General features: G+C 51.2%; 1 long non-coding RNA gene across 1 annotated transcript; it reads right to left on the bottom strand.

The window, feature by feature from the left end:
• Positions 1–15,522: 15,522 nt before the first annotated feature.
• On the bottom strand, positions 15,523–21,293 carry LOC112580821. The gene is made up of 2 exons (XR_003105147.3): positions 17,023–21,293; positions 15,523–15,910 (listed from the first exon to the last, which is right to left on the bottom strand). It is a non-coding gene; the product is annotated as an uncharacterized LOC112580821 (long non-coding RNA).
• Between the last annotated feature and the right edge of the window lie 82 nt (positions 21,294–21,375).

The raw sequence follows: 21,375 nt of genomic DNA on the forward strand, positions 1-21,375 counted from the left end.
GAATAGTAATGGTGAAAGTGGGCACCCTTGTCTTGTTCCTGACTTTAGAGGAAATGCTTTCAATTTTTCACCATTGAGGATAATGTTTGCTGTGGGTTTGTCATATATAGCTTTTATTATGTTGAGGTATGTTCCTTCTATTCCTGCTTTCTGGAGAGTTTTTATCATAAATGGATGTTGAATTTTGTCAAAGGCTTTCTCTGCATCTATTGAGATAATCATATGGTTTTTATTTTTCAATTTCATCAAGAGGCTCTTTAGTTCCTCTTCGCTTTCTGCCATTAGGGTGGTGTCCTCTGCATATCTGAGGTGGTTGATATTTCTCTTGGCAATCCTGATCCCAGCTTGTGAATCATCTAAACCAGCATTTCACGTGACATGCTGTGAATAAAAGTTGGATAAGCAGAGTGACACCATATAGCCTTGACATGCTGTTTTCTTAATTTTGAACCAGTCCGTTGCTTCATATCAGGTTCTAACTGTTGCTACTTAACCTGCAAGGAGGTAGGTAAGTGGTCTGGTGTTCCCATCTCTTTAAGCCTTTCCAGTTTCTCGTGTTGTAACCCACGCAGTCAAAGGCTTTAGTGCAGTCAGGGCAGCAGTGAAGGTGCAGAATGCAAAATCAATGCATAAAAACATGTTGCATTTCTATACATTAATAACAAATTATCAGAAAGAGAAGCTAAGAAAGTAATTCCATTTACAATTGCACCAAAAAGAAAAAATACTCTGGAATAAATTTAACTGAGGAGATAAAAAGTTCTGTATAGTGAAAACTGTGATATCAATTAAAAGAATCTGAAGAAGAGACAAATAAATGGAAAGATATCTGATGGTGTTGAACTGGAAGAATTAATATTGTTAAATATCCGTACTATCCAAAGCCATCTATAGATTCAATGCAATCCCTATCAAGATACAAATGAAATGTTTTATAGAAATATAACAAACAATCCTAATATTCATATGGAACCACACACACACACACAAACTGAATAGCCAAGGCAATCTTGAGAAAGAAAGACAAATCTAGAAGTATCATGTTTCTTGATCTCAAACTATTTTATAAAACTATAGTCATCAAATAGTATGGTACTGGCATAAAACCAGAGACATTGAAAAAGAGACTTTTCTCCTTTGTGTATTCTTGCCTCCTTTGTTGTGGATTTCCTGAGCATAAGTGCTTGGGTTTATTTCTGGGCTCTGTAATCTATTCCATTGATTTACATCTCTGCTTTTGTTTCAGCATCATACTGTTTTGATTACTATAGATTTGTTACACAGTCTTAAGTCAGAGAGTGTGATTCCTCCAGCTCTTTTTTTTCTTTCTCAAGATTGTTTGGCTAGTTGGAGTTTTTGTGTTTTCCATGCAGATGTTAAAATTATTTGTTCTAGTTCTATGAATAACGTGATTGGTATTTTGATAGGGATTGCACTGAGTCTGTAGAGTGCCTTGGGGTAGTATAGTAATTTTAACAAAATGGGTTTTTCCAGTTCAGGAACATGGTACATCTTGCCATCTTTCCCTGTTGTCCTCAATTTCTTTCATCAGTGTCTTACAGTTTTTGGAGCACAGGTCTTTTGACTTCTTAGGTATGTTTATTCCTACTTATTCTTTTTGATGTGATGATAAATGGGATTATTTCCTTAATTTCTCTTTTTGTTACTTTGTTCTTAGTGTATAGAAATGCAGCAGGTTTCTGTGTATTAATCCTGTATCGTGTGACTTTACCAAATTCATTGATGAGCTCTAGTAGTTTTCCCGGAGAAGGCAATGGCACCCCACTCCAGTACTCTTGCTTGGAAAACCCCATGGATGGAGGAGCCTGTTAGGCTGCAATCCATGGGGTTGCTAAGAGTCGGACACGACTGAGCGACTTCACTTTCACTTTTCACTTTCATGCATTGGAGAGGGAAATGGCAACCCACTCCAGTGTTCTTGCCTGGAGAATCCCAGGGATGGGGGAGCCTGGTGGGCTGCTGTCTATGGGGTCGCACAGAGTCGGACACGAAGTGACTTAGCATAGCATAGCATAGCATAGTAGTTTTCCAGTGGTGTCTGTAGGATTTTCTATATATAGTATCACATCATCTGCAAACAGTGACTTATTAAATCTTCCAATTTAGATTCCTTTTATTTCTTTTCTTTCTCTGCTGTGGCTTGAACTTCCAATATTGTGTTGAATAAAAGTGGTGAGAATCATCACCCCGTCTTATTCTTGATCTTGTTGTTCAATTGCTAGGTCATGTCTGATTCTCGAGTCTTTGCCACTCCATGGACTGCAGCATGTCAGGCTTCCCTGTCCTTCACCGTCTCCCAGAGCTTGCTCAAACTCATGTCCATTGGGTGTTATGACATCCAACCATCTCATCCTCTGTCATCTCCTTCTCCTCCTGCCTTCTGTCTTTCCCAGCATCAGGGTCTTTTCTAACCTGTCAGCTCTTCACATCAGGTGGCCAAAGTATTGGAGCTTCAGCTTCAACGTTAGTCCTTTTAATGAATATTCAGGACTGATTTCCTTTAGGATTGACTGGTTTGATCTCCTTGCAGTCCAAGGGACTCTCAAGAGTCTTCTCCAGCACCACAGTTCAAAAGCATCCATTCTTCCGTGCTCAGCCTTCTTTATGGTCAAATTTTCACATTCCTATGATTTCATTTCTGATCTTAGAGGAAATGTTTGCAGCTTTTCAACATTGAATATGATGTTAGCTGTGGGATTGTCATATATGACCTTTATTATGTTGAGATGTGTTCCCTCTATGCCTGCTTTCTGGACAGTTTTTATCATTAATAAATGTTGAACTTTACAGAATGCTTTTTCTGCATCTATTGAGAGGATTATATAATTTTTATCCTTCAATTTGTTAATGTGGCATATCACATTGATTAATTTGTGGATATTGAAAAATCCTTGCATACCCTGGAATAAATTTCACTTGATCACGGTGTATTATCCTTTTAATGTATTGTTGGAGCCAGTTTGCTAAAACTTTGTTAAGAATTTTGCCTCTGTTTTCATCCATGATGCTGGTCTGTAGTTTTCTCTTTTGTGTGGTAACTTTGTGTAGTTTTGGTATCAGGGTAATGCTAGTCTCATAGAATGAGTTTGAAAGCATTCCTTCCTTTGCAATTTTTGGGAATAGTTTAAAAGGATAGGTGTTAACTCTTCCCTAAATGTTTGGTAGAATTCGCCTGTGAAGCTGTCTGACCGTGAACTTTTGTCCATGGAGAGGTTTTAAATTGCTGATTAAATTTCATTACTGGTGCCAGTCTGTCCATATTTTCTATGTCTTCCTGGTTCCCTTTCTTCTAGGTTGTCCATTTTATTTGTATACAGTTGTCCATAATAGTATTTCATGATCCTTTGTATTTCTGTGGTGTTGATTGTAACTCCTCCTTTTTCATTTCTGATTTTATTAATTTGAATCCTTGCTTTTTTTATTGATGAGTCTGGCTAAAGGTTTATCAATTTTATTTATTTTTCCAAAGAACCAACTTTTAGTTTCATTGTTCTTTTCATTGTTTTCTTCGTCTCTATTTCATTTTTGCTCTTATCTTTATGATTTGTTTCCTTTTACTTACTTTGGGTTTTACTTGTTTTCCTTTCTCTAGCTCCTTTAAGTATGATGTTAGGTTGTTTAAGACTTTTCTCATTTCCTGAGATAAGCGTCTATTGCTATAAACATCCCAACTAGAACTGCTTTTGCAACGTCCCGTAGGTTTCAGATCATAGTGGTCTGGTTTTCATTCATCTACAGGCATTTTCCACTTTCCCTTTGACTTCTTCAGTGACCCATTGGTTATTCAGCAGCATTTTGTTTAGCTTCCACGTGTTTGTGTTCTTTTTGCAATTTTTTCTTATAGTAGATTTCTAGTCTCATAATACTGTGGTCAGAAAAGGGGATTAATATGATTTAAGTTTTCTTAAATTTACCAAGGCCTGTTTTGTGGCTTAGCATGTGATCTGTCCTGAAGAATGTTCCATGTGTGCTTGAAAGTAATGTGCATCCTGTTGCTTTCAGATATACAAGAATATACAACAGGAAAGACAGTCTATTCAATAAGTGCTGCTGGTAAAACTGGACAGCTACATGTAAAATAATGCAATTAGAATATTTTCCAACATCATATATAAAGGTAAACTCAAAGTCGGTTAAAGACCTAAATATAAGACTGGATTCTATAAAACTTCTAGAGGAAAACGTAGGTAGAGCACTCTTTGACATAAATTGTAGCAATTTTTTTTGATCCATTTCCTAAAGGTAATCAAAACAAAAACAAATAAATTGGACCTAATTAGTCTAAAAAGGGTTTTCACAGCAAAGGAAACAATCAACAAAATGAAAAGACAACTTCCAGAATGGGAGGACATATTTGCAAATCATACCACCAGAAGGGGACTGATAGCCAACATATATAAACAACTCATACAACTTAACATCAAAAGCAAACAACCCAATTAAAAATGGGCCGAAGACCTGAGTAGATGGTTTTTCAAAGAGGAAATGCAGACGGCCAACGGGCGCGTGAGAGGATGATCACACCGCTGTCACCAGGGAAATGTGAGTCAAACCCGTGACGCGGTGTCACCGCACCGTCAGAATGGCTGCCATCAAAAAGAACACAAGTAACCAGTGTTGTCAAGAAGGTGAAGAAACATGAACCCTTGTACACTGTTGCTGGGAATGTAAACTGGTACAGCCATGGTGGGAAACAACACAGAGGCGTCTCAAAATCCTAAAAGTAAAACTACCATATGTCCCAGCAATCCCTCTCCTGGTGTATACAGAAAACAACCCACTAAGCTGAAAACATGCGTGCACGCCAATGTTCACAGCAGCGTTATTTACAATAACCAAGATATGGAAGCAACTTGGGTTCATAAACAGATGAGTAGATTAAAAAGATGTGATTTATACACACACACACTCACACACTGTAGAAAACAGTGCTGTGCTGAGTTGCTCAGCCATGTCCCACTTTGTGATCCATGGACAGTAGTCTGCCAGGCTCCTCTGTCCATGGGGGTTCTCCAAGCTACAGTACTGGCGTGGGTTGCCATGCCCTCCTCCAGGGGATCTTCCCAACCCAGGGGTCGAACCCAGGTCTCTCCCATTGCAGGCAGATTCTTTACCATCTGAGCCACTAGGGGAGCCCAAGAATACTGGAGTGGGTAGACTATTGCTTCTTCAGGGCATCTTCCTGACCCAGGAATCAAACTGGGGTTTTTTGCATTGCAGGCAGATTGTTTACTAGCTGAGCTACCTGGGAAGCCCTGTAGAAAACTACTCAGCCATAGGGGAAAAAATCAATATTTTGCCATTTGCAGCAACATGGATACAGTTTGAGGGCATTGTGCTCAGTGAAATAAATCAGAAAATGAAAGACAAATACTGTATGATATATTCACTGGAAGGACTGATGCTGAAGCTGAAGCTCCAATACTTTGGCCACCTGATGTGAAGAGCTGACTCATTGGAAAAGACCCTGATGCTGGGAAAGATTGGAGGCAGGAGGAGAAGGGGATGACAGAGGATGAGATGGTTGGATGGCATCACCAACTCAGTGGACATGGGTTTGAGCAACTCCAGGAGATGGTGAAGGACAGGGAAGCCTGGTGTGCTGCCCTCCACGGGAAACACCAGCACCAACAACAGGTATTATGACAATACAGATGTTCAATATCACTAAACATTACTGAAATGCAAATCAAAACCACCATGAGATAACATGCTCTACCTATTAGAATGGCTATTATCAGAAAGACAAGTGTTAGCTAGAACGTGGGGAAAGAGGGAACCCGTGTGTGTGCATTGTTGGTGAGACTCTAAATCTGTGCAGTCACTATGGAAAACACTAGGGGTGTTCCTGAAAAATTAAAGATAGAATGACCACACGATCCAGCAATTTCATTCATGGATATTTATCCGAAGAAATTAAAACACTAACTTGAGAAGGTTTGTCCCATCCCATGTTCATTGCAGCCTCATTCACAATAGAAAAGTTATGGAAACAACTTCGGAAGAATGGGTAAAGAAACTGTGGTTCATATGCAAAATGGAATATTACTCAACCGTGAAAAGAAGGGAATACAGCCATATGAGACACGGATGACCCTAGTGGACATGTGAAATAAGCTGCACAAAGAAAGACAGCTACTCTCACTTGTTGTCACTTGTATGTAGAAACTTTTAAAAGGTGGTGGAGGGGGGACTTCCCTGGTGGTCCAGTGGCTAAGACTTCATGCTCCTGAGGCACAGAGCCTGGGTTCCACTCCTGGTCAGGGAAGCCACAGCTAAAGATCCCACATGCCACAACTAAGACCCGGCACAGCCAAATAAATACATTTTAAAAAGGTTACCTTTGGAACTGATTTTTTTTTCCTTTCTCTTGCTTCAGATGTTCATCAAGTACATAAAGGTTAGCAACCTTCTTTTTTGCAATATTGAATAATAGGGCACGGCATATGACTGCACTGTGAAAAGCAAAACGAACATGCTTTAAGCAACTTTTATTTGTAAATTATATTGTATAATTAAAGAATAGAAAGCAAGGTACTGTGATGGAGAACATTGTAGTACTCTTATTTCTTTGCAGAAACCAAAGCAGTGATTTACATTTATATTTTTACCGTCACAACTAGAAAGTATAGTGTAACTGTAATGAAAGAAATTAACCTAAAAAAAATGTTATGCCCATAGAAACTGAGAGTAGAACAGCAGTTGCCAGGACCCTGCAAGTGAAGAGGTTGAGTAAAGGTACAAATTTCCAGTTTTAACATAAATTATGGGGATCTGATGCACAGCGTGGTGACTGTAAGTAAGCGTTAGTTGCTTGGTCATGTCTGACTCTTTGCGACCCCATGGGCTGTAGCCCGCCAGGCTCCTCTGTCCATGGTAGTCTCCAGGCAAGAATACTGAGTAGGTTGCCACGCCCTCTTGCAGAGGATCCTTCCGATCCAAAGATTGAACCTGGGTCTCCAGCATCTCCATCATCCAGAATTTGGTAAAGGCAGATTCTTTACCGCCTAAGCAGTAGCTATAGTTAACCGTAATGTTCTGTACGCTTGCAAGCTGCTAAGAGAGTAGGTGTTCTGCACTCTCATCACACAGGAAAAAGGTAACTCTGTCAGATGATGGATGTATTAATTAACTTGATTATGGTAATTATTTCATAACGTACAGGTACACCAAAACCATCACACTGTACACTTTAAATGTATAGCCTTGTCAGTTACACCTCAATAGAGCTGGGGGGAAGAAAAAGAAAAAAAAAAATCCTAACCTAATAACAAATGCTCAGAATGACACTGCAGGTAAGTGTGCTCTGACAGTTACCAATACCTGGTTGAGCTTGACTTTGCTCTTTACTGGGGAAGAAGGAGGAGCCCTGCCCCCCAAGAAGCTGGCCTGGTGCTCCCAGCCAGGGGGTTGGTGTGGGGAGGTGTTCTCCTCCTGGACATAAACCATCCTACAGACGCCAAGCTCAGGCAAGGCCCCTGGAGAGGTGGTGGGGGGAGACAAAGCAAGGCCACTTCACGACTCTGTCTCAGCACAGAGAGAAGCAAGGCCGCTCAGCTGCCCGCAGAATACCAAGCAGCCCCTCTCTTGGCTTCAGTGAGGGCCAGCTGCTTCTTTCCCGGTTGCAGCTTCGTCTTCACTCTCGTCTGCAGAAAAGTTTCATTGAGATGACCAATCATAGAAACTTGCGCTCTGAGACAGAATCCAGTCCATCTAGAGAGATCTGCCTCCTTAGACACACTCCCTAGCCTCCCACCCAAGCCCACATCAGGTCACACTGAGACGGCCCCAGGCTCCCTAAGGAACATGTGATACCCCTGACTTGTTAAGCTCGGGTAGGATCCCCGATGGCCTCTGACCCAGGGCACTGGCAGGCCAGCTGTGTGGCTCCGGACTCACCTGGAAGTTAGAGGACCAAAGAGGGACCCTCAGTGATTGGAGGCTGAGCATCCTGGGCAGAGGCCCCGCCCACTGGGGAGATGGTCGCGCAGGCATCTCGGCCATGTTGTATTCTGCGATCCGGCAACACCTTCCCGGGGACCTCCAGGGTTTGGCGGTGCTGGCAGCGGAGCAGGGAGTCCCCCAGAGATATTTGGGACCTGCGGGCAAGTGGGTGGGCTCCGTGGCTCGTGAGGACAGCTGTCCATCCCAGGGCACTCTATGCCAAGCTGCCCCTGTCCTTCCACGGTTCAGACCCCTGGACCCGGAGGTCAGCATCTTGAAACCACGCTTCTCCTTTCTACTGGTCCAGGCTCACAACTGCCCCTGTCCTCCTGCAGGCTTCCGGAGGGGGGGGGGGGGTGGTTTGCTAGTGGCTTAGGAAGGAGGAAGGGTTTGCTGGAAGGAGGATCTGTGGGGTGGCATGGGTGACAAAGAGGGGGACCAGGGGAGAGGAAGAGGAGGCCCCCCTGCAAAAGCTTAGCTGGGTGGGGTGGGGTCTCTCTGTGGGAAGCACCTGCCCCCTCCTGCTTCTGACTGTGTGTTCTAGAAAGTGTGAGAGGAATGAAGCAGCTTAGAGTAGGGGTCCAAACTGGGCCCTGCGGACTTCAGCAATCACGGGGCCCAGCGAGGCAGATTGGCACTAACGTGCCTGCAAAGTAGGGATTCCCACTGTTTGCAGTTTTTTCATTTTACCGCCTGCAGACTGAAGGCTCAGAGAGGCCTGAGCCTGCCCAGTGTCACACAGCAGATTCTCGGAGGAGCCTGGGCCGGGTCATCCAGGGGCGTCCTACAGGTATGGGAGCTCCTCACCCCCACCACAACCTCCAGGGCCCACCGCCCCCAGATCTGGGCTTATCCCTGGTGGGGACACACCAGAGGACCCCAGGCTGGGTTCTACGTTTCCCACAGCTGAGCAGGGGCAGCCACAGCGCTGCTGTCTTCAGGATAAACCCAGTACCACAGCGGGGGTCCTAAGCCGGAGATGCCAAAGGCGCAGACAGATTGATCTCCCCCCTCCCCCAAGCAGTTCTTGTCGGCTTGCTGCTCACGTTTCCACAAGTCCCCAAGCCTGGGGGAGGCCCCTAATTGTGAGTGACTGTTGCACACGGTTCCCCAGGAGCGGCCCCCCATCTGGGGCAAGGTCAAGATCTCTTGGAAGGCCCTCACTGCCCACCGCCCTCTTCCCTCTCAGTCGCCTCTCTCGCGCGCCCCCATCCTGCCCGGTGATTCCCGGTGTCTGCTCTGCGTCCCGACCCCATCTCCGCCCCCCCCCCCCCGCCCCGCCCTCCATCCTGCGCCCCACACGAGATCCACCCCTCAGCTCCCCGCCCCAGCCCGCACCCGCCGCGCCGGGCAGGATGGAGCCGTGCAGCCCCCCACCCCATCACCGAGCCTCGCCGTCCCCCCCACCCCAGGGCCCCGGGCCCCGCAGCGCCCCACTCGCCGCCCCCGCTCCCGCCCCCGCCAGTCCTGACGCCAGGAGCCCGGCGGTGCGTCAGCCGGTGACTCAAACCTAGCGCACTTCATTTATTCAATAGCTCTGGGCCTGAAAAACACCGGCTAAATTGCATCCCATTTTCCCCAGGCCCATTAGCAACCAGCAGCCTCATTCCCCGTAATTCCGCTGAACCACCCTGGGCGGGCGGGGAGGGGTCTTTGTTCCGCTGCCGCCCCCGCCGCCTGGAGAAAAGCACAAACTTTGCGAAGCCGGGTACAATGGTCTGCCTGAGTCACTGGTCAGAGGGTGGGACACCCGGGGCCCCAGACCTCCCCCCTCCAGCGCCCCCACCCCTGCCCACTCAGCCCTGTTCTGGCCTTTTCTCTGCCTTTCATGGCTTTACCTCCCGGTGTGCCCACCACATCCCCTCAAAGTCCACCTCCCTGGGTCCCCAAGTTGGGTTTTTCCCGGGGGTTCCCACCGGCCGCCAGGGGTCCAGGGTGTCTGTTGGAACAGTCACGGCCAGCACCTTCGTTTCTGGAGGGTTTGCCATCCCATCAGGGGCTCTGCCTGGCTCCCCTGCACCAGCTTCACCACCGTTGCCTCCCCAGGGGACCCTGACTTGGAGTAGCACCCCCTCTTCCTCCTGCTGGTTCCAGACCCTCAGGCAGATGGGTTCTCAAGCCGAAGCTGACATTCTTCCAGCTGAAAATGGGAGGGGTGGTATTAGAAACTGCTGGACAGGAGGCAGGGGCTTTCCTGGAAATAAAAGATGGAAACGCACTTGTAATCAGGCAACTTCCTGGGCCCTTGGTGGGGGGCAACCTGGGGCCTTGGGCTCCTCCCACTGTGCTGAGGGGATTGACCTGTGGCCACTTCTCCTGAACATTGAGAGTCCATCCCCAGTCCCACTAACTGCCCCAGGCCTCTTGGGGTCTCACACTTTTTGTCTCCAGGCCTTGCACATGTTCCAGACTGCTGGCTCTCTGTCCAAAGCATGGGGTGTTCTGAAACCGCTGGTTCCGTGGAAACTACATGCATGAGTTTACTCATGAGCATACACTGATGGCTGTTGCCCTGTTACAGGTTACAAAGCGCCAGGTGGCCAGGAAAGGCCACCAAGGCCCCAGGGAGACTCCTTTTGCGGCAGACACAGGCACGTAGAGGCCCAGGCATGGAAGGTGTAGGAGGGAACCATACAGCCAGCACGTTCCAAGCTGGGAGAGCTCCCCACGGACCCGCTCTGCTGTGCACAACACCCACGGCTGTTGGGGCTTGAGGGGGACCGTTGGAGTGAGCCGCCATGGCAGAGGGGTCTGCACCATCTCTGTACCCCAAGCCAGGGAAAAGGAAGCCTTAGTAAAGCCCAGACCCGTGGCCCCTTCTCCCTCCTTGTGTGTGTGGAGCAGCCACCAGCCCCTTTCCTTCTGGACCGGCCTCAGGAAAATATCAGCACCAGGAGGAGGATGTCAAATGGAAGATGACAATAGACAAACAACAGCCCCACCGACCCAGCCAGGACTCGGCAGGAAGGGGCCCTCGGCCCCCGCGCACTGGGAACCCCTGCACCGGCAGTCGCTTGTGGCCCTTCTGAGGGCTCCGTTTGCATCTTCCTCTTCTGTGGGGGAGAGGCTGTGCACAGTGCCCATGCCCCAAGCTCAAGGTGGTCTGTTCCATGCACCCAGCATCCCCCGTGTCTGCACCAGGCGTGGGGTGGGGGGGGGGGGGTAGGGAAGCAGAGGAGGCTGGCAGAGAGACCTTGGGGTGAGGGAGCACCAGCTATCCATGTGACGCTGCTCCAGGCATGGTGTCGGGTCTCTTTCAAAAAGACCCAGGTCATCCAGTAAGGAAATGAAAGCTCAGAGGGTTTGAGTGGCTTCCCTAAGGTCACACAGCACAGAGCTGGGCTGATGGCTTAGGTGCTGGAGGGTGTGATGCTTGCCAACGTCAATGCCACTTTCGTTCCTCTCCTAGTGTTCAGGATTGAAGGGTTAGAACCCAGATGCGGAGTGAAGCACCTTTAAGCCATCAACCCCCTGCCCTCCCCACGCCCAGCTCCTGTCCCTGTCCTTGTATTCTAGAAAACAAGCTTTCTTCCTGTAACAATACTTGATTGTCTTCTTGGGTAGGAGTCACCCCAGCCCAGCTTCATCAGCTGTTCGGCCAAAGGAGGGGTGTGTCTGCTGAGCGGTCCTCGGAGAGAGAACTTGCCCCCTGTGACCCTGCGAAGCAAATGAACGTGGCCATTAGGGGAACTGGGTGTGAGTGGAAGTGACTGCCAGCCTCGGAGAAGAGAGGGCTTATCACCAGGCCAGAGTGGGGTCAGCTTCATTAGCGACCAGCAGGGATGAGAGTCCTGTGACTCAGCGGCATCAGGGAGACCCACGGGCAGCTGCACAGGGGGTCCGTTGCTTTAGTCTCAGAAAGGACTAGTGAGGAGCCATACTTAGAGAGGACTGGGTCCACTCTGACCCCAGAGCTTGCTTCTAGCCCAGCTCCTCATCCAGAATGCTCACTTTCCGCTAACGCCCATCACTCATCCCTATCTCTGGCAGCAGACATTTCTGCTTCCTGACTCCCTTGGCCTCTTTGCACCCTGTCCAGATTTCCTGACCTTGGCAGGCACACAGAAAGCCCCCTCTTCCTCAAGCGCATATCTGCGAGTGTGCGCACGTGCACACAGCGGGGTCTGCAATCGTTCACTCACGTCCACACACATTCCTCAGCCCTCTGACCGTCCGCGGTGGGGGTTGCGGGCTGGACAGAGTGCCGTGTCACAAGGCGCCTTGCTGAGGTTTAGGGACACCAGATCAGGGGTTCCCACTGTACCCAGGACCAGCCCAGCCCAGCCCGAGTCACAGCACTGACTGCTGGGAAGCATTGCCTGAACCCGTCTGTCTTGTCCTCTGACCCCAAGCTCTTTTACATAAGGTTCATATGAGGGTTCCCAAGCCCAGGGGCTCTCCATTCCATCACTGATTCTCTGGCTTCTCTCCAGGGCCAAGCCATGTGCTGAGTTCTAGTCATGTCCCCCAGCATCTAACTCTATGCCCCTGGAACCAGAATTCCATTTCTGGTCCCTCCTGTCCAAGCCTCCAGCCACCCCTCCCCAACTCCAGGCTCTACGGTCCAGAAGCCAGGACAGGAGGGTCCCTGGGGGGAGTCAGGTCTGAAGGCTGCTGAGAAGTTGACCTCCGTGGGAATCAAATTATGACTTCTCAGTTTGGGGGCCCAAGATGTCAGTGATCTTGGCGAGGGGATAAATAGTGGAGGACACCACCATCTGACCCACAAAAGTAAAGGGAGGAGCCTTAGTTACCTCAAGGGGTCTCAGAAACAGTGCACAGAGAATCATCTCACAGCTAATATTCATCCACTTGCTCGGATTAATTCATCTAATCCTTGCAACAGCTCCATTTGACAGATAAGAAGACTGAGGCCCACAGAGATGAAGTAGCACCACGGTGTTAAACTGGGATAAGAACTCAGGCAGTTGGGGTGCAGAGCCTGGGCCCTAGGGCTCTTGCCACACTGCCTTGAGGAAATGGCTGTGCTCTGCATGCCAGGGAACCAGCAGAGCCGCTCTGAGGCCCCAGCATCCTCGAGAGGACCAGAGTCCCATGAGGGGCTGCAGAAAGGGATGAGGAGAGGCCCAGCCCCCAAGCCACAGGGGCTGGACCCAGACCACAGGCCCTCTCCCCATCCTTTGCCAGGACCAAAGCTTCATGAGCAGTGATGCTCAGCTTCCAGCTGTTCCCTCTAGGGAGCTGCAATTCCCCTAGGTAACTTCTAGAAATTTCCATGGACAGTTCTGGCTTGATGGTGCATTGGGAAAAAAAGAACAAAGGGACAGAGAGCAGAGGCAGGGGAGCCTGGAGCAGAAGCAGGGAGGAGGTGAGACATCCCAGGGAGGAGTGGGTGGTGAGTCCTGTCCTGTCCCACCTCCTGCCGATGCTGAGGCTGGGCTTCCCTGGGTGATGGAGGGGTAGAAATTATGGCTGTGTAGTTTGGTGGTAAAGGGGATGGTAACCCCAGAGCTTGCAGGGCTGGTCATGTGGGGTGATGGCACAGGAAGGGACTCTTGGGACTTTGATGTCACAGGCTGATTCAATTACACCATTTTACAGATGAGAAGACCGAGGCCCAGTACAGGCAAGTGACTTCCCAGTGTTAGCTTGGAGCCAGGATCCTGACAAGCTCTGCATCCAGATTTGTGCCGTTTGTTTGCCCGGACCTCCTCCGTGGGTTTGGATGTGGCACCCAGCTCTTGCCTGGTGCACAGTAGGCAAGGGTGGTGGTGGTGTCACTCTTGGAATGGTGGGCCAGCCCCAGGGCAATCATGATGAGGAAGGCAGGGCGGGCTGGGGCCATGAGAGGCCGAATACCCACCCCAAGCTTTTCCCCAGGAAGCCAGTCCCTCGGCATATGTGTCTGGGAACCCTCAGCACCCTTGTGACCTGCTGCTGCATACCTGGCTGTGTTTCTGAATGTAATGGGCCCTGTTGCTCATGGTTCTGTTTGCAGGTGACCTCCGGAGCTGGGGGACGGATGGGGAGTGCCCAGAACTGGGTGCTGTGGCCAGTAGTAACGGGGTCCTGGACCATCAGGAGCAGGTGGTCTCCAGGTCCGGGTGAGTCAGGCTTGCTGTGACTTCAGGATCCCTGGGGACCCTAACCAGCCATGGCTCAGCATGAGGGAGCCCCCCACTCTAATGAGTACCTGATCTGGTCAGCACTTAGTATATACTCAAAACCTGTTTCCCTCTCACCCCATCATCAGGATGGGTGCCCATTTTGCAGATGAGGAAACTGAGGCTCAGTGACAATAAGTGACAAAGGCTGGATTTGAGCCTAAGTCCTCATCTGGGGCCCACACCCACCAGACCCCACTCTACCAGGTTTTCCCTTTGAAAGAACAGCACCCCTACAGCAGCCCCTGGGCTTCCCTGGTGGCTCAGTTGGTAAAAGAAACCACCTGCAATGCAGGAGATCACCTCCAGCACAAGACACAGATTCGATCCCTGGGCTGGAAAGATCCCCTGGAGAAGGAAGTGGCAACCCACTCCAGTATTCTTGCCTGGAGGATTCCATGGACAGAGGAACCTGGTAGGCTACAGTCCAAGGAGTAGGACATGACTTTAGCAACTAAACCACAGCATCCCTTGCCAGGTGTATACACCCAGTTCCCCTTGAGAAGGCAACTTATACCTGTTTCCCAAAGTCACAGTCACTTTCAAGAGTGGAAATATTTTTCCAAAGGTAGAGTTTGCCCCCATCAAGGGACTCTAGAGAAGCAGAAGATTCCCAGGGGAAGGGGCTGGAGGTTTGAGGGTCTACCCCATGGCTGTGCTCACCAAAGGTCTAAGCTGGAGGGGGGGGGCCGGTGGTCACTGACACTAGTCAGAGCAACCTCTCTGGACCTCAGTTTCCCCTCTGTCAGATGGGGGGCTGTCCATCTGGAGGTCTATGGGGGGGCTACAGAATGGGGGGCTGGAGACGGGACCCTCCACCCAAAACCCTGGCAAGAGGGTGGCTGCCTGCCTCTCCTTTGCTGCAGAGCTGGGGAGAAAACCAAGCTGCCCACCTCACCCCCATGGTCCCCCCAGCCCAGACCGAGGTGGTGGGCAGAGCGCAGGCGAGAGGCTCTGGGGAAAACAGCATGAGTCACCCGCCGGCCGGAGCGTGTCCTTCCCGGCTGAGAACCGGCAGTGGCAGGTTTCATAGGTAATTATGTAATTTATGAGGCTCCCGCTCGCGGCTGCTTCTGAGTCAGCCCGGCTGTGTCGTGACCAGGCGGAGGCTGGCAGAGCGAGGCGTGGGCACCAGCTCTGCCCCTGGGCCCTGGCCTCTCTGCTCGCGGGGGCTGGCAGCGGGGCCTGGGCGAGGTGGTGGGGTGGGGGGGCGGGCGCTGTCTCAGACCTGCAGCATGTCCTTCTGTGGCCTGGTTCATGTCAGGACGTGAGCTCGCACGCATGGCAGTGGACTGCAGGAAGATGCTCTGTGGTCAGGGTGGGGATGGGGATGGCTGTAGGGAAAAAGCCCTACCAGAGGCAGAGGGTCTTTCTTTTGAAACCCCCCACTTAACAAATGCTGTCTTGGAATATACAGACACACACATGTGCATTTAGATTTTGATAACATGTATTTATTATTTAAATGGTCTGTATTTGAAGAGTATCTGAAGAGGAAGAGCAGGAATTCTTACATCCTTCTAGCCAGCATTTTCACCTTCCAGAAGCCCCACTATCTGGTGGGACACGGCATGGTTACTGGCCTTGAGTTTGTCTCCCCTGAGTCCACAGGGTCCTCCCCAGGGTCCATGTGAAGGCCTGTCCATCTGCAGCAGGACTGGCCCCCTGGAGATCAGTCTGGGTCCTTCAAATGGTGGGGGGGCGGGGGGTGCAGGGGTCTCCCCCAGCTTCCTGGGTGCGGCAGGCAGGGTGCTGTGCATCGATCTGCTGGGGCATGGGTGCCCTCCGCCTGGTTCATCAGCGGGGACCATGGCGCAGCCCTGTGAAGCAGGAGGCAGAGGAAAGGGCTGAGACTCCAAGATGGGGTCAGAGGAAGCAGGTGGGACCCAGCGCCCCCACCACCAGCCCAGTGTCGTCCCGGGGTCCCGAACAGGGCCCAGGACTCCCAGATCACTGGGCCCAGCTGGTACAGGGATCTGCCCCCTGCCCCACTCCCGACTCTGTTTCCCTTCCTGGGCACCTACCGCCCTGGACAGAAAGCAGAGGGAGACACCGGGCCCAAGGGCCCTGAGGGTGTCAGACCAGCCTCCCCTTCCTTCTTTGCATCGCTTCTTCTCCCAACCAGGCCCCCTCCCCACTCAAGCCCTTCTTCGATTTTTCCTGGCTGAAACCTGCCACAGACACCACCACACCCGTAAAGAGATAAATAAATAAAAGAAAAACAACGTCAACTGTGAAAGGCAGTCCAAAGCTGAATGTTTTCCGGCCTGAGTTAATTACACTTTAAATTGGCATGTTTACTGATGGGGGATTTCAAGTTAGCAGAGACACCCCCTCCCCAACTGTTTGTACAGTAAAACTCCGCAGGCTGGCGGGCTCCCCCAGGCCTTGGCAGGCCCTGCTGCTCCCCTGCCAACGAGAGAGCATAACAGAAACATCTACTATTTTTGAGTGTTAGAGAAAACGAAGATATCACAGATGGTGGAAAGCAGTATCCTGGCCGCTTTTCCTGCACCCTGGACTCTGCTGCACCTTCTCGGTAGCGTCCTGCCCCGGGGAGACAAGGGAACCCGGGCTGGGGGCTTGGGGCACCCAAGTCAGGGCTCAGCCTGATCAGGGCCCCACACGCTAACTGCAGCCCTGCCCTGGGGGGGCTTCCCTCCCTTTTCCACAGCCAGAGGGCGCAGGGTTGGCCTCTCCTTGGAGCAAGGCTGTGTGAACCAGGGCAGGGTGTTCCGGGGAGGACTTAGGAGGCTCCATTCCATTCACTCACTCAACAAACACTGTTTGAAACCCAGAGGAGCTACTCTGGGTAAGGTGGTCCTGACCCTCCTAACAGTGTGGGCTCCCTGAACCCTGTATGTCCTGGGCAGACCCCACCTCAGTTCCAGGCCCAAATGGAAGTCCAGTAGTGCTTCTGATGGGCACTTACCAGACCCAAAGAATGCCTCCAGGGTCAGGTCAGGCTCCTCAGCTCACAGTCAGACTTCTCTAGGCAGAAGTTCTCCTTGTGGCCAGCTCTGGCTCCGCCCTTGGCTCTTGCTTGGGGTCTACCCAAGGCTCGGCCCGTGGGATGTCTACATACCAGGCACCTGCCGGGTGCCAGGTCCAGAGTGCCTGCAAAGGGCAGACATGGCCAAGAGCATGATATGGTGCCTTCCCCAGGGCTGAGTTCCCAACCAGGCACAGGGGCCCCACAGGGACCACACCAGACACAGCCCCTGCTCCCATGGAGCTTGCAGGCTTTGCAAGGAGATACCTGTTGATCAAAGACTCAGAAGACTGATATCTGACTGCAGATTGACATTCTGTATGGATCAGGCTTGGCAGATCTGGGAGGGCTTCCTGTAGGAAGTGGCATTGGAGCAGGGCCCAGGGGACTCATACTGGGCTAAATGAAAACAATACTGCAGCACTAAGGGCATGAGGTGGGCACTGAGATGCCTGCCTGCTCCCCCAGCCCAGCCTGCACTTCCTCAGGATCCTTCCCCACCCCAGCCTGGCACTCATTCCATCAGGTGGGGGGCAGCTTGGCTGTGCACTCATGGGCTCCTCTCCATTGCCGCCAGGATAATGTGAAAATGATGAACGAGTCTCCATCACACCCTTGCTTCTTGGCCCTTGAGCCCGTCCCTACTGTGACAAATGGCCCCTCAGCCTCTGCAGGGTCTTTTCAGAGGCCTCGACTACAGAGCCTTGGCGGCACACGGTGGAGATTTATGTCCATCTTCCCTAGATTCTTTTCAGTTTCTCTGCTTCTTCATTCCCTCAAAGAGCACGCTTTTATTTATTCATTCCACAAACGTCCTCCCCGCGCCTCCTGTGTGCTTCCTCCGGGTAATAAAGACCTGATTCAACACACTCCCTGGTTGACTACCTGCTTTGCACTGTTGTCTGAGGCCAGCTTCAGTCCAGCTATTCACTGACCACCAACTATGAGCTGAGCTGACACTGCAGAGTGAGCGCCCTGGCTTCTAGAAGCTCTGTGGCAAGGCAGCAATGTCATACATCCCCACATACAACCCCTTGAGAACCAAGGTACTGAGTTCCACCTGGGACTCCCTCTCATAGCCTCGGGGTGCTGGGTCACCCCCTGTCATCCCCCTGTCAATAAGAGGGAAACTGCCTATTTGCCAGAGATGGGTCTTGATCCCAAAGTCTGAGACCAGCCTCGGGAAAAACAGCCACGACAAAGCACTCTGTCCCCTTGGACCTCAGTTTTCTTATCCGCATGAGAATGTGAGTGGAGGGACAGAAGAGAAGGGGAATAAACTCAGGGGTCCCACTCAGCCCTGGGATTTGGAGTTGGGGGGCTTTGCATCCTCAAAGGCCCATGAGAACTGAGACCTCTGTGGGTCCCCAGGGCTGCACCAGGTGCTGACCCTGGTGACTCGGGGTGCAAGTGAGGGTTGGGGAGAGCACAGACAGGGGGAGCCGAGCCCACCCAGCAGAGCCCCGCGGCTGGTCTGAGTGTTCATTCTGACTAGATCTGTACTCACCCGGGGGCAAACAGAGCCATCAAATGCGCTCAAAGCTGCTCCGCATGGGCCCTGGGTATTCAGATCCCCACCGTGCCCTGGGTCTCCCGATGGGGTGAGTGGCCCACCCTCTGGGCCAGGGGCGGTAGGGACTACACCCAACTGCAAATATCCCATTCCGAAAGTAACGGCACTAAATGCAGGGTGCAGGGACAACTGTGAAAAGCATGGCAAGCTGAATGTTGGGGAAAGTGAGCCTACGTCATCGCGCAAGGAGCATTTGCAGCCGCGGGGGCCCTTGCCCACACAGGCACCAGAAAGCGGTCAGCGGCCCTGAGTCTGGACCCACAGCGGGTTCACTGACACAGTGCCTGGGTGGTGGCCCCAAGTCACTGACCCTCTGGCTCCGGGGTCCACTGTGCCTGTCCTCCTGGCCTCTGTGCGGACATTTTCATTCGGTTTGTCAGATGAAAACAGGCCCTTTGTTTATTTTCTCGTCTCTTCAAACAATAGATAAACCAGTAATTTGGCTTTTAATGAAATTCTGCACCGAGCAGCACAGGGTCACCCGTCTTCGGGTCTAGAGTGACGTTGGACACCGCACGCTGCCCAGTGCCTGGTACCCTGGGCTGACACTTTGTCTCATGCATAATTCTCGAGTGGCGGCAATGTACCCAACGCTTCTCCGCGCGGCAGCCTGGGCGATGAGGGGACTCAGGCGGCCGTGCTCATTACTGCTGTGTTGCGGTGTGGAGATGGTTACATTGGAGCTATTAAATAAAGGCTAATGTTGCCTCCCATCCACCTACATACATTTAATGTATTCCAAAGATGTGTGGATGCATTAACAACAATTTTCATCTCCAAATGTCCCCATTCTCTCAGTTCCATGCATAAAATATTAGCCTCAACACTACGCTCCAGCCTGTTGCAGATGTAGTTCCCATAACACCTGGCTCTGGGTGCTGGAGAGTTGGCTAGAAAGTGGGGAGGGGGCTCAATTGGCATGTGTGGGGTTGTACTGAGGCTTATCACTCCTTTTGGGGCCCTGGGGGCACTAGAAAGTGGAAAGAAGGGCCCAGACCCAACAGCAAACCCCTGACTCTCAAATGACATCCTGCAAGGGGCAGAAAAACATGGAAAACCAAACAGCTTTTAACAAATGTGAAGAAATTCTAAAAACCAATTACCATATTCATATGCTTATCACCACATCTTTTGAGTGCCTTGGCACTTTCCTAGAGATTCACTTGATAAGGTCCCAGCCCTCAGGGAGTCGGTTAGTCAATCAACACTCACTCACCTTTTCTCTACTCTGGTCCTGGCCTGGATCCTAGGACTGGGGGCACAGCAGGAAACATGACAGAAAAAAACTCCTGCCCTGAGAAATTTTACAATCTAAGGGGGAGACAGAAAATATTAACATCCATTTAGTTTAATTTCATGTAATTTCAGATAAGCTAGGAAGACAGTATTAACAGGATGATGAAAGAGGTGGCTAGGAAGAGGTAGGGGCCAGACTGGGTGATCAGAGACAGCTTTGCCAACAAGAGACATTTCATCACCTCTGGAATCCCAAATCCCTGCTCTAGAAAGGGGGCAACAATTGGTGGGGGAAGGGGGAAGCAAGAGACTCTGCTGAGGGTCCCCAAAAAGGAGCATGAAGAGCATGCTTAGGACTCAACTCGATCAGAAAGATGGATGGACCTAAAAGGGGGATAAACCGTAAAGTGTGGCAGGCAGGGGAGGTGGGCCAGTCTGGGGGCTCTGAGACACTAGTTACTGTTTTGGAGCCCAGCATGAGGGCAGGGGGTGGCCAAAGAGGGGCTCTGGACAGGACAGAGAGAGCCAGACTGCACTCTGGAAGGTTCTCCCTGGCAAAAGGAGGAGAAGGGAGCCTGGAAGGAGACCCATGTGGGGGGTCTGTGTGGTGGTCCAGGCCAGAAAGGGTGGTCCCTCCGACAGGGTTGTGGCTGGGGGCCTGGAGAGGGAGCATGAGGACCTCATGAGAAGGAGGAGTGTCTGTAGAACTTAGAGTCCTGATGCTCCATTGGCGTGGTCACTGCTGGTCTTCCTGGAGCTGGAGCAACCCCTCTGTGCCATGGGCCAGAAGAGGAACCAATGGGGAGAAAAGCATGCCCAGAGAGGAGATGTAAGAGGTTAAGGATGTTGCTTCATGGGGGTGGGAATGATGCCCACGTCAGAAGGGGCTTCCGGTAGCTCAGGAGGCAAATAACAAACACCAAACAGCCCGAGGTCATCCTTTGGAGGCGCTCCCCAGCCCCTGCCCTGGACCCTTCCCACGCCCTGGGTGATCCTGCCTTGCGGGGTCTGGGTAGGGTCGGGGTGGGGGTGGTGGTGCCAACTTGAAGGAAGAATCGGCAGGTAAACCTAGCCCAGCACCCTGGCAGTGCGGCAGTCAGGGACTGCGGGAGCCGGGCAGGGGGTCCGCTCCGTGCTGCTCTCAGGAACCCTCCAGAATGGATGCAGCTGGAAAATGAACAAGCCGGTTGCTTGTGCTACATCAAGTCCCCAGGTCAACCTGTATGGAGGCTTCGGAATCAGCACCGGAGGTGTCCAAGGTGGGATTCGATATCGGAAAGAGGTTGACTGTATAATATTCATCGTTTAGAAAAGAGAACACCTCACAGACAACCTATTTCAAGTACCACTGAACAGGGTTGACAGCAGACAGAGGCTGCTTCCCCAGACGTCCCCGCCCCGACTTCACAGCCCCACCCACAACCCCGCCCTGACCTCAAAATCCCGCCTACAACCCCGCCCCAGCGCCCCCAACAACCCCACCC

Source organism: Bubalus bubalis, chromosome 20 (genome assembly GCF_019923935.1).
Source record: "Bubalus bubalis isolate 160015118507 breed Murrah chromosome 20, NDDB_SH_1, whole genome shotgun sequence".
Taxonomy (NCBI): Eukaryota; Metazoa; Chordata; class Mammalia; order Artiodactyla; family Bovidae; genus Bubalus; species Bubalus bubalis.